The sequence below is a fragment of the Spermophilus citellus genome (assembly GCF_964194105.1).
Source record: "Spermophilus citellus genome assembly, chromosome: 11".
Lineage (NCBI taxonomy): Eukaryota > Metazoa > Chordata > Mammalia > Rodentia > Sciuridae > Spermophilus > Spermophilus citellus.
This window is the reverse complement of record NC_138192.1, coordinates 869,493-881,355: the sequence shown is the minus strand read 5'-3', so window position 1 is coordinate 881,355 and position 11,863 is coordinate 869,493. Positions and strand designations below refer to the sequence as shown.

The window sequence follows — 11,863 nt, the reverse complement described above, 5'->3', positions numbered from 1 at the left end:
AAAGATCAGAAACTTTCAGAGTATCTAAAATTAGTTTTTGGTGCCAGGGGCTGAACCCAGGTACTTAACCACTGAGCTATATCCCCAGCCTTTTTATTTTTAATTTTGAAACAGGATCTTTCTAAATTGGTGAGGCTGACCTTGAACTTTCAATCCTTCTGCCTCAGTCTCAGTTACTGGGATTACAGTGTGGATCACCACATCCAGCACAGAGTATCTAAAATATAAATATTATGTTTCTTATACATATTTTTCTCCTTACATGAAAAGTACTAAGTAAGTTACACTTAAATGCCTTATGTTAAAAAAAAAAAGAAAATTAGGTACTTCTCACTTAAGAGAGTTGAAATTATTTAAAATTAGGGGTGAGGGTAAAAAATGAGCTATATAGTCAATGTAAATTGTATTAAAACCCAATTATAAAATTTAAACAGAAGGGAAACTTTCCTAGAAGGGAATACATATTACCTACTTTCCTGCCAAGGTAGGTAAATTACATTACAAAGAAATCTAGAGGAAGACAGTTTGAGTTTCTTTCCCTTATAAATGTCAGTAAAAATAAAATCCATAGGGTCAAAATATTTAGGGTTATAACTGGAAATATATAATCCTGTTTTTAGGACAAGGCAGCTAGTTGAAATAAGTTAACACAGTCATTTGAGTTGGTTGTCTGCATACTGGACAGGACTTATCCCTTTTCTTTAGCTTCTTTGCACCTGTGAAGCATGACATAAGGTATCCTGATTTACCATAAACATCTTTAGGTCAACCTTGGCAAATCACACAAGGTTCGATGACATTAAGAAGGAAACTAGTTTCTGCATCCTCTTCTTTGTCTTGTGTTCCTTCCTTCTCAAACTCTTTGCCATCTTCTTGACTGTGATAACTAATGCTATTTGAAGTTGATGGCTGAGAATAGTCCTCACTTTCTTGTGACTGGGAGGCTTGTGTGATCTTATCATTTTCCTCAATACATGATTCTTTGGAATCATTTGCTGTAGTTTTTTTATTTTCTATTTTATTTGTTTTTTACTCCAGCACATCCAAGCCCTATTCTGCCTGTGTTGAGCTTTCTAGTTTGGCTTTCTCAGAAATTTCCCCTTTATCTTTCCCTTTATCTTCAGGAAGCCAGTTCTCACAAAGGGTCCAACATCTATTGCATTGTGGTGGAAAGGGAGGATTCATTTCATTGCTTGAAGTACACTTCCAATAGTCAGCTAAGGACATTTCAGGATCTTCAAATGAATCTGTATCACTTTTCCCTGCCTGATACACAGTAACTCAGTACACCTCATCATCTTCATCTGAGAGTTCTTGCCTTCTTCACTAAGGCTATAATCCTCTGAATCAAGAGATTCAATTTCAAATTCTACACTAAATTGATCTGAAACTGAGTCCTGATCCAACCCATCACGGGAATGTTCACTCACACCATCTTCAATATTCAGATTTGATGGAGTCACTGCTGCTGCTTCCTTCACAACATATTTCCCTTATGACACACAGAGCCAGGCTTTCATCAAAGGAACGGGAAATACTATCAGATTTGTGGCGCTTTTGTCACTCACCAGATAATTCATCTGAATTTTCTTCTGTCTCACTAATTGCTCTCCTTTTAGATGAGGTAGATGGTCTAGAAACCAAACAGGAAGATGAAGGCTTCTCTTCCTGTAGTTCTAGCACAAGGCCCTTCTGATCACTCCCACCTTCAAGGTGACACCTGTTCGCACTCACTAATGTGCTGGCATCTGATGGTTCTCTTTCATAGTGTATGTGGGTTTTTTTTTTTTGTGTGTGTGTGTGCACCAACAGACTTTAACAACTTCAAAAGCAATGGCTTTGGTCAAACCAGGGTCTCTTGTTCCTGGAATCTGCGAGGTGCTTACAGCACCATCAGTAGAAACAGATATGCTGGTATTCCACAATGGCCTGATCAGTACATAAAATGTGCCACATATCTGTGACCACGGTGTCTATCTTCAATCAGGAAAAGGAGTGGTTTAAATGGCCTCAGCTGTAGATAGTCAGGACTTAGCTCCTCCAACGACAGTCTCAGTCTGGGAACACGTCCCAACTTGACCAGCCTGCTAAACACTCCAGGATTTTTGCTTGGAGGAGGTGGTGGTGGGGGTGAAGGGTCCTTCAAGGTGCCCCAGTTTCCTTCACCCTGAGCGCTTGGGCCTCGGCGACCATCCCACTGGCGGCTCAGACCACTGGGCGCTTGAACGCACTGAGCCCCACAAGAAAGGTAGTGCCTGGAGGGGGAAAGCAACAGGAACTCGGCTAGAGGGGTAGGGCTGCCCCTCGAGTTAGGTTTCTGGCTCAATTTTCTCCCCAGAACACAGGGCCGCAGAAGCCAAGCTCTGCATGTACCCCCAAAGTGGATTTTTGTTCCTAAGGAAAGTATGGCACAGATTTACTTGAATTCAAGTTTCTTTTGCTCATAGCTTTGAGAATGTGTAAAAAGAAAAGTAAATATTTCTAAGTTTTGCCAACATCTGTTTTTTTTTTAAAGGAAAATCTATCATGATGTATCTTTTGGCTTTAGAGAAACATACTTGGTTCTGTAAGCAGCAAATGTAACAAGTCCCATATAAAATGCATTCAGAACTCAAGTTGAAATGCAGCAGAACTGTTCCCTCAAAATTTTCTCTTCCATCCTGTTTCTATACAATGTATCTTCTGCAATTTTTATATTCTAAAAATTTTCTCATCTATAATACCAACTCCCAAGGAAGACATAGTGTTTTTTTTCTGAAAATATTCTCAAAAGAAGCTTCTAGAGATAAAAATAAAAAAGACTTTTTTGATGTTCTATATGGGAGTCAGCAGCACTGTTATCCATTTATGGCTTAAGGTCACTCAAGAGTCCCCTAAGAGGCGTAGGGTCAAACTGGTAGACAGGATCACAAACAATCTGAGAGTGTGGTATGAGGGAGAAGAGCTCTGAAGAATCTAGGTGTCAGGGAACATAGTAGGAACATCTTTAATTAATGTGGTCAAAGAAGTAGAGGCATAGGCCGAAAAGATGGAATGCTCTTCAACACAGTCCAAGAGCAAATCTCTTATTTTTCATGTGTGGAAACTGAGTCAAAAGAGACATTCTGTTTATTTGTCCTTCAGCATTTCCACTCGACATCACTCCTCCTCAGGTAATGCCTATCTAGCATCTTAGAGAATTAAACAGCAAACTGGTTTCTCTTCACTAGTGAGAAGCAGCAGAAAGTCTTTATAGAATACTTTCCAGCAGTGAATGACATTTTTTCATATACACATCTATGTACTTTTTTAGACAAATCTATGAACTACAGGGGAAAACAAGAAATAACTAAGGTACTTCAATGACTAATGCTATTATAAAATGACTGAATATACAGAAAACTTTCAGACATGAGTAAAACAAAAGTCAACAACAAGTTGTAGTTTCCCCTCACTGTCTTAAGTATGATTTTAGGTAGCACAAAGTGTTACCTCAGTTCTTACTTTAGAATTTCTCATGAGTACATGAGAAGTCCAAATTAACTACTTCCACAAATATACACTAAGAACCCCCATTCCTTTCATTTTCCAAGGGGTAGGAGCTTTGAAGTGGATTTCAGTGCAAAACACTTTCCTATAATTTTTATTTGCTTGTAATTGTCATTCTTTTAAGTTTCATCTACTTTTTCTAGAATAACAAGGAACATTGATTAGCCATAAGAATTAAGATAATCAAATATATCCCACCGTGAATTAATGCTTTAAAACAGCATTGTATAAATAATATCTCAATCTAAAGAACATTCAACAAACAAGCAAGCCACAGGATTCAGCTGCATTTAAAATCTAACATTTTATAGGTCCTATTTACAGCCATTCTCTCCCAAATATTTTAATTATGTACAGTGAGTGATTTTTTACCCATTAACATTTGTCTGACAGAACTAATCTCAAAAAAGATAGCAAGCTATATTTTCTAAAAATTAGTTTCAATTGCTAAATTTCCTAATTCTGTTATTAGCCTTCAATTATTTAGATGATTAGATGATTAATTTCAAAAGCATGCTCCTAGCTTCCTGGGACACTACTGAAGTTCTAGACGAAAGTGAGAAAGGACCTCTCTTAGGAAAATAGATAAGTGTTGGATATAACTATGTAAATATGCAGGGAAAAGGCCTAAGAATCCATGTTTTCAAAATATATTTCATGACAATATTTTGCTGCTAGCAAGCAAATGAATTTGCTCAAAAGTAGACAGCAAACAAAATAGATTTGAAACCAAATAGATTGAATTCTTTTTCTCCTCTTTTGAACTCCCACTCATTAAACATGTTCTTACTGTATCATCAATTTTAATTATTTTCCATTGATTGGGCACTTGACATATTAAGAACCTTATTGGATATAGTGAGAACTCATTCATACACAATACCCTAAAATAAATTAGGTTGAGGGGCAGCAACCTAGTAAGAACAGCCTCTGTTTAATTCCTGGAGGCATCTCAGGAATTAAAGAAAACTTTAGAGAAGCTAAGAAGAAAATTTAGAAAGTGACCAGAGAGGCTGTGTGAGGTCACTATTTCTCAAACATTAGCAGACATCTGGATCACCTGTAGGATTTATGTAACAGTGTGGAGTTTGGGGTTCCACCCCTAGAATTTTTGATGAAGCCTGGGGGAGATTCCTCCTAGACACTGGGGTCCGGGAACCACTCTGGAGAACTGTGGTTCAATTATGACTTGGATGGAGATGAGGAATACTTTGAGGACAATGTAAAGATGGCCAGAAAGCGAGAAGGCCATCTCCCCAACACCATATGCTCCCATTCTCCAAGACCTTAAGGGAATCAAGAAAGATGCTAAAGAGGAGGAGAGGCTGCCTTTCTGTACACTCTGCATTCTTCTGACTCTTAAATTGAAGGGACTTTATGATCTTGGCTTCCCCTCTGCAGGTATCCTGTTCTCTGGCCCTGATGTAGCTTCCCAACTGGAGTGACCATATTAAAATATCTGTATCAGTTTTCTCCTGCTGCTAGAATAAATCACCACCAATTTGACATCTGAAATGAATTTATTACTTCATAGTTTTGTGATTTTGTAAAATTTCACCAGGCTAAAATCCAACGTGCTGTAAGGGTGTGTTTTCCTGTTTGGAGGTCCTAAGGGAGGATTCATTTCCTTGCTCATTTGCGTTATTGGTAAGATTTAGTCCTCTGTGGCTGTGAGCAGAAGGCTGTTCCCAGCTACATACATTCTTTGACCTTGGTCCTTGTCCTCCATCTTGAAAACCGGCCAACAGAAGTTGACCATACTGTGCTTGAAATGTTTCCCCCTTTCCATCTTGTCATATCCCCCTGACCTTCATAGGAACAACTCTCTGCTTTTAAGGACTCATGGAACTACACTGGGTCCAAGTTAATCCAGGATACTCTGACATCTCAAGATCCATATTCTGAATCATATCTGCAAAATTCCCTTTCCATTTAACATAATGTGTTCAGGGAATATATGTCTAGGAATTAGGCATTTTGGGGCTTATTCTTCTTCTTATCACACTCTTTAAATAAGGCCACCTCTAAAAATAATTGTGGCATATTTATTAGTCAGCTTTTTATCACTGTGACAAAATACCTGGGAAAATCAACATAAAGGACGAAAGGTTTATTTTAAAGAGATCCTGGGACAGGGCACAATTCCAAAGATCTGGTCTCTCAACTAGTTTCCATCTCCTACAGTTTCCACCACCCCCCAACAATCCATTGAGTTATGATTCCATCAATGGAGACGATGAAGTTAGACTCTTGTTATCCAATCACTTCCCAAATGTCTCATCTCTGAACATTTCTGCACTGGGGACCAAGATTTTGATACCTGAGCCTTTGGGGGATATTCCAGACCCAAACTATAATAGCATCACGACAGGAATAAACCAAGGCATGTCATCACCTGTATGCAACCTAAACGTTAGGAGTCTAAAATAAGATGGTGTGTGTGTGTGTGTGTCTGTGTGTGTGTGTGTGTGTGTGTGTGTGTGTGTATTTGTATGCTGGAGCAAACCAGTTAGCTCTATCATCAATTGGTTGAGTTAAAATAAATATTTAAATAGTTATATCTATTGATGAAGTGCCAGAGATGAATCACACAACTGTGCCTTCAAGAAGTTTCCAGCTAGTTTTCAGTAGATGCATTTATGAGTGTCCACCTGCCCTCTCAATGTGTTCCACTTCTCTGTGAGTTAGTGGGATGTACAGACATTTGATTTCAAAGTAAGTACACTGGTTTCAGGAGAAAAATGAATTTTCCTTGACCATGAAGGCACCCAGAGAGCAGGATCATAGAGATCTATTATCTAACCATTAGGCTGACAAACCAGGCCCATTGGGTATTGCTGAAGAGAAGATAAGATGAATGTCCTATTTAGAACATTCCTTTAATTAAGAAGTGGAATATTGGGGGTTTTGGTTTAATTGACCACACAGTACCACATTAACCTTTTCTGATGTTCTTACAAAGTTGAAACTGCCTTCCCTGAGGTAGAATTTTTTTCAAATGCATTCTGCTCTCCTTTAGACATAAACAGATTGAAGAACAAAAAAATAAATAAAAAATAAATATGAGGATGTTATAGCTACTCTTTCCATTAAAAGGTAATTTAAAAACTCAAATTTTGCATATATTCATACATGATTGTATAATGATTTAAAATGAGGCAATGAGTTCAAGACATTCATTGGTTCTAGTTAGAAATGCTTGCATATTTTATACAAATTAATGTTTTATATTTATTTACATTTGAATAATACTGCAATATAAGACTTTATAGCTTGATAATCTTAATGCTCTTAATTTGTCATATTCCTATTCATACAAGAATGGCTATAGTTTTGAGTTGTGCATTATTTTAATATTCTTATGATCAAATGGTATCTTATGCATTTTGAAATATTTTTTTTCATAAGCTGTTAAACATTTGTACAAAATTTAGGTGGTGTTTCTAGATAAATGTATTTAGAGAGATGTATTATTAAAAGGCATATACAAAATAGTTTAATAAATAACAATATACTTGCATGCTCATCACTAAACACAAAATAGAACATTATGAAGTACTTTATCCTTAAACTCTTTATAATTTAATAATTTAATTCTTATTTGGAATACCACATTATTTCTGCTAGATATTTAAATTTTAATTTTCATAATTTTGACTGATATGAATTACATGAAATTGAGTAATGCCAAACTTGAAAGAGGTCTATGAAATAAGCCAGTTTCATTACAGGAAAAATATGATAGCAAACAAAGAAAAGTTCCTTTAATTATGTGAAATCAAAGACATTGAATATGAATGTACACATCAACACTGAAAATGATGTAATTTATATCAAGGGATATAAAGTTTTAGAATAAGCTTACAATCAGGAGTGAAATACTATGTCAAAACAAATTTCATTTTACAGATTATAAAATACAATTTTTCAGGCTTTTAAAGTTTCAAAAAACAATTAACTCAAGATGTGTATTTATCAAAGAATGTGTTTATGTAATGAATGTAATTATGAAGGAATTAAAGTTTCTTTTCCTTAGTTTAGCATCACAAATAGTAAACTGCATTTGGAATAGGTTTGGAAGCATCATGTCATGAGGGATGGGAACTTAATATGTTCTAGCAGAGCAGTTGAGGGACCAAGGATACTGAAGACAGCATAGAAAGAGAAGGTAAATGAACTGGCTGATAATGAAAAATTGAAATTGGCTGGGACATCCAAAAGTTTGCAGAGCAAGAGTCTGATATGAAAGGTATTCAGAATAGATCTTGAAATTTAAAAATAGCAGGGGAGTATTTTAGAGGAGCAATATGATGTCAACCAAAATATTAGTTTCAAAATGTCTTTATTATTTCAATGTTAAAAAGTAACCTAGCATATGTGAGTCACTGGGTTAAATTATCAGCACCACATATAAATAAATGAACAAAATGAAGATTCATCAACATCTGTAAAAAAAAAGTAAATTTAGGTATTCAATGCACACAAAAAACATGTCATATAAGCAGGAAAATAGGCTGAACATAAAAGATGCAAATATGAATTTGACATGGTCTAGCATTTCTGATAAATGAGTTAGAAAGAGATACATATAAATTATTGTAATGTTAAAGGTTCTATAAAACAAATGGGTACAATATAGTATGACATTACGTATGCCACAGAAGGTGCGGATAATTGAGTATGTACCTTAGCATGACACTATAGAGGTGGAAACTTGAGGTTTAAACTGTAATTTATGGGGTTTAAAGGCAGAATAAGCACAGAAATACTGTGGGCAGTGAGAAAACTGATTACAAGCCAAGAAGCCCAGGGATGCTTGCAGGGACCTAGCAGATTATGTCAGAGGGTTTTCAGAAAACAATTAGGCATATTAATAAAGGGTATTAAAATTCATATCTTGTGTTGTGGCCTTTATTTATGGTAATGTAAAAACATCAAGGATGTTATTGTAGGGGGTTTGTATATCAGATGGTTCAGACTGACCAAAAAATAAAAAAGATTTGCAAAGAAATTAAACTGTTAGAAAGGCTTCCATGGCCCAAGGAGAGCTGGAAACAGTTGCTAGGAAAAAAGGCTTAGCTTTTATACCGAGAACAGAAAGGCTGGAGGGAAAATGGTGCAGCTACAAGTGGGTTGTTCAATGTCACTCACTGAGGTAGGCCTGTGTGAATGATAGCCAGTTTGGAGGTGGGTTGAAAAGGAGATCAGAAATCAGTTTGGTTTTGTTCATGTTTAACTTGAATTGCACATGGGTCTTTCCATTAGATGTGCTCAGTAGGCAGTTGAATATCTGAATTGTATGCTTCAGAAGAGAGGTCAGAACAGAGGTACAGATTTGGGCATGTTGTCATCAGACCTTTGAGAATGGGATGAGATGACCCAGTGAGAACCTATACATCAAGAGGTGACCTTAAATATGTAGAGAGTGAGTAGGTGAAGAGCTGTGAAAGAAGTTAGAAAGCTGCCAGAAATGGGAAGGGAGAGTCAGGAGAGGGTGATGTAGGACTGAGCCAGTCGATCCAAGCCAGCACGTAGCCTGTTTCAGCCCTCTTGTGCAGACTCAACTCCACAGATTCACATAATCTCTCCTTAATTACACAGAATTTTCTTAGTTACTGGTTGAGGATTCACATTCAAAGTAATAGCAATCATTTTCCTTTTAAGGTTGGAGTTGCAAATTCAAAAAAATAAATAAATAAAAAGCTTTATGATGCAATTTTTTAAATCTTTACTCCAGTGTCTCAAGTTGTGCTTCAGTGATTTTATTAAGTGGTCCCCAAATACCATAATTCAGAATTTCAGTCACTATCCTACATATTGATTGTTATTTTCATGTAACTGAAATAATGAGATGCTTAGATACTTCACAACTCTTGTCTCTAAGCACACATTTTCTCTGGTCCCTATTAGCACTAGCAGAAATGGCTTAAAAGTGACATAGGCAAAAGTGATGGTGTAAATGCATGGCTGTTTATCTTTACCTAACTCACATTCTTCACACAACAAATATGCATGCTATACTTAGACACACTCTTTTTATTCTTATTTTATATATACTTGAGGCATCTCACATTTGTCCTGTTTCCTTGCAACACTGTCACATAGAAACACTACCTTTTAAAAAATGGAAGTGGAAGCTTTATGCAGTGATTTTTTTTCTTACTAACCTTTTAACTGTACTCTCCTTTTTTTTTTCAATGTCATCTCCAAATATTTATTTTTGACCTCAGTACTGCTGAGGCCTTCTTATTTCTCTATTATTTTAGCAGGCAATTTTCAATTATTCCATGACCATCAAGAGAGAAGAAATGAAAAAGAATAAAAAGGTAAACATACCCTCCAACACTCTGCCAGCACAGTCTCTAATACGACTGGCAAAGAGTTTTGAACTATTCAGAGAATGCAAACTGAGCAGACCTGGGAGTGTCTGTGTCCACAGATCTGATGACTCTTCACTAGCTGAATATTAGAGATCAATGAGGAAGACATGGTGGACCTCAGGTTGGCTTTCTTATTTCTGCCCTGGAGGTTTGTCAAAGAGCATCTTTGGAGAAGTCAGGGAACAATCTGTGTGTCCTATGGACGTGTAGGAGAGGCTTTAATAATGGTCATCATATAATTCCCTTTTAGTCTTCTAATACTATCAGTAGTCAAAGCATAAAGGGACAAGACAGAAACAAATTAGAATATTTAACATATAAGCTGGAGTGGGCTGCCAGGAGGAAGGGGTAGTAGAAATGGTTCTGTGAAAGAATGGGCACGTGACGTGTGTGAAACCCATGTCCTCATACTTGGGATTAGGTTATTCAGAGGAGACATATGGAGAGAGTACACACAGAGGACTGGGGCCATCAGGTATTAGTGGGATGGTCACATGTTCTGTTCCCTGAGAAGCACACCCTAACATGTTAGTGTTGGGAATTTTATTAGAAACTGCTTTTGAAAAAGTGTATCAGTCAACTTGTATGTCACTGTGACCAAAATACCTGCAAGAACAACTTAGAGGAAAAGGTTATTTTAGGCTCACTGTTTCAGAGGTCTCAGGCCACAGATGCATCTGAGCCCAAGGTGAGGCAGAACATCATCACAGAAGGGCCCTGCCGAGGAGGCCTCTCAGTTCAGGCAGACCCAGGAAGCAGAGAGTGAGAAGAAAGAGGAAAGGGAGAAGGGGTTTGCAGGGTAGATGAACCCTTCTAGAACACAAACCTGGTGGTCCACCTCCTCTGGCCATTCCCCACCTGCCTACAGTTTCCACTCAGTGCATTCAAATTAGGCGGACTGAGGTGGTCACAGACATAATGATCTAATCATTTCATCTCTGAAGAGTCCTGCATTAGTGCAGGAGCTTTTGGGGATAAGTCATCTACAAACCGTAATGAAAAGAGAAGAACAAATGTTTGGAAAGAGGGAGGAATTAGACTTTGGTACTGTTTTGATTTCTATCATTAGTTTCTTTATAACTTGCTTTTGAGATCTCTGCCTTTTGAGTGGCCATAAGCTTTAACCCTGTCCTACCTGATGTCCAAATATCTGACCTATGAACAGGTACTCCTATTTCTAAGGTTCCTATTTCTCAGGAAGTGAGGCTCCCACAGTGTCATTAGCTCGTGACTCAGTGGTTCCCTGGCTGCATCCACTGAAGAACCTTGGCACATGCTGTTGGGTTTCCGTCTGATGTATCCACTCCTACCAGTATATATATCCCCTCTCTAAGAGGGCCTAAGTGTTTTTCAGGGGAGACTCATGAGTAAATAAAACATAAAAATGCATAAAACAGGAGAGATTCCTTACTAACCAGTCCCCGAGAGCTCAGGGGTGCTGATGGGAGGCTGAAGGAAGCTGGAGGTTTCTGGCTCTCAACTGTTTGAGTGAAGGGAGGAAGGAGACAGGGAGAGGTGGGGAGGATGTGGGAATCTGCCTTTACTGGGGGTTTTTACTTCGGCTTTCCTGATGGGGACTGAGAATTAGGTGTTAAAAGACCTCCCACGGACTGTTGTATGGGAGAGCTAGTTTATATGATTCTGTTGGGGACTGTCGTGTTCCAACTTTGTCAGCAGCGGTGGGACATGGTAGGCTGTAGAATGAGTAACAATCAGGATAAAACATCAATTACCACACAGGTGTTAATGAAGTTAAAGGGGATGAGGTACAACTTGGTTTAAAACAATGTATTTCAGACCTAAAAATGGACGCTGAAGCAACAGCTTCATCAAACAGACCTATGACAGGTGCAGTGTCCATCAAGTCTTCAGTCAGCCTTACAGGACTCAAAGCTGAAGTGGTCACTGAAGCATCCATCCCATGTGGCTGTCCCTGGAGGGGTGAGACTCTTCAG

The 11,863-nt window shown here is 37.8% G+C and overlaps 1 pseudogene across 1 annotated transcript; it reads right to left on the bottom strand.

Annotated features, from left to right (window-relative positions):
• Positions 1–630: 630 nt before the first annotated feature.
• Positions 631–1,894, bottom strand: LOC308630504 (E3 ubiquitin-protein ligase Mdm2-like; annotated as a pseudogene). The gene is made up of 2 exons: positions 1,887–1,894; positions 631–1,759 (listed from the first exon to the last, which is right to left on the bottom strand). The product of its transcript is annotated as an E3 ubiquitin-protein ligase Mdm2-like (transcript).
• Positions 1,895–11,863: the final 9,969 nt, after the last annotated feature.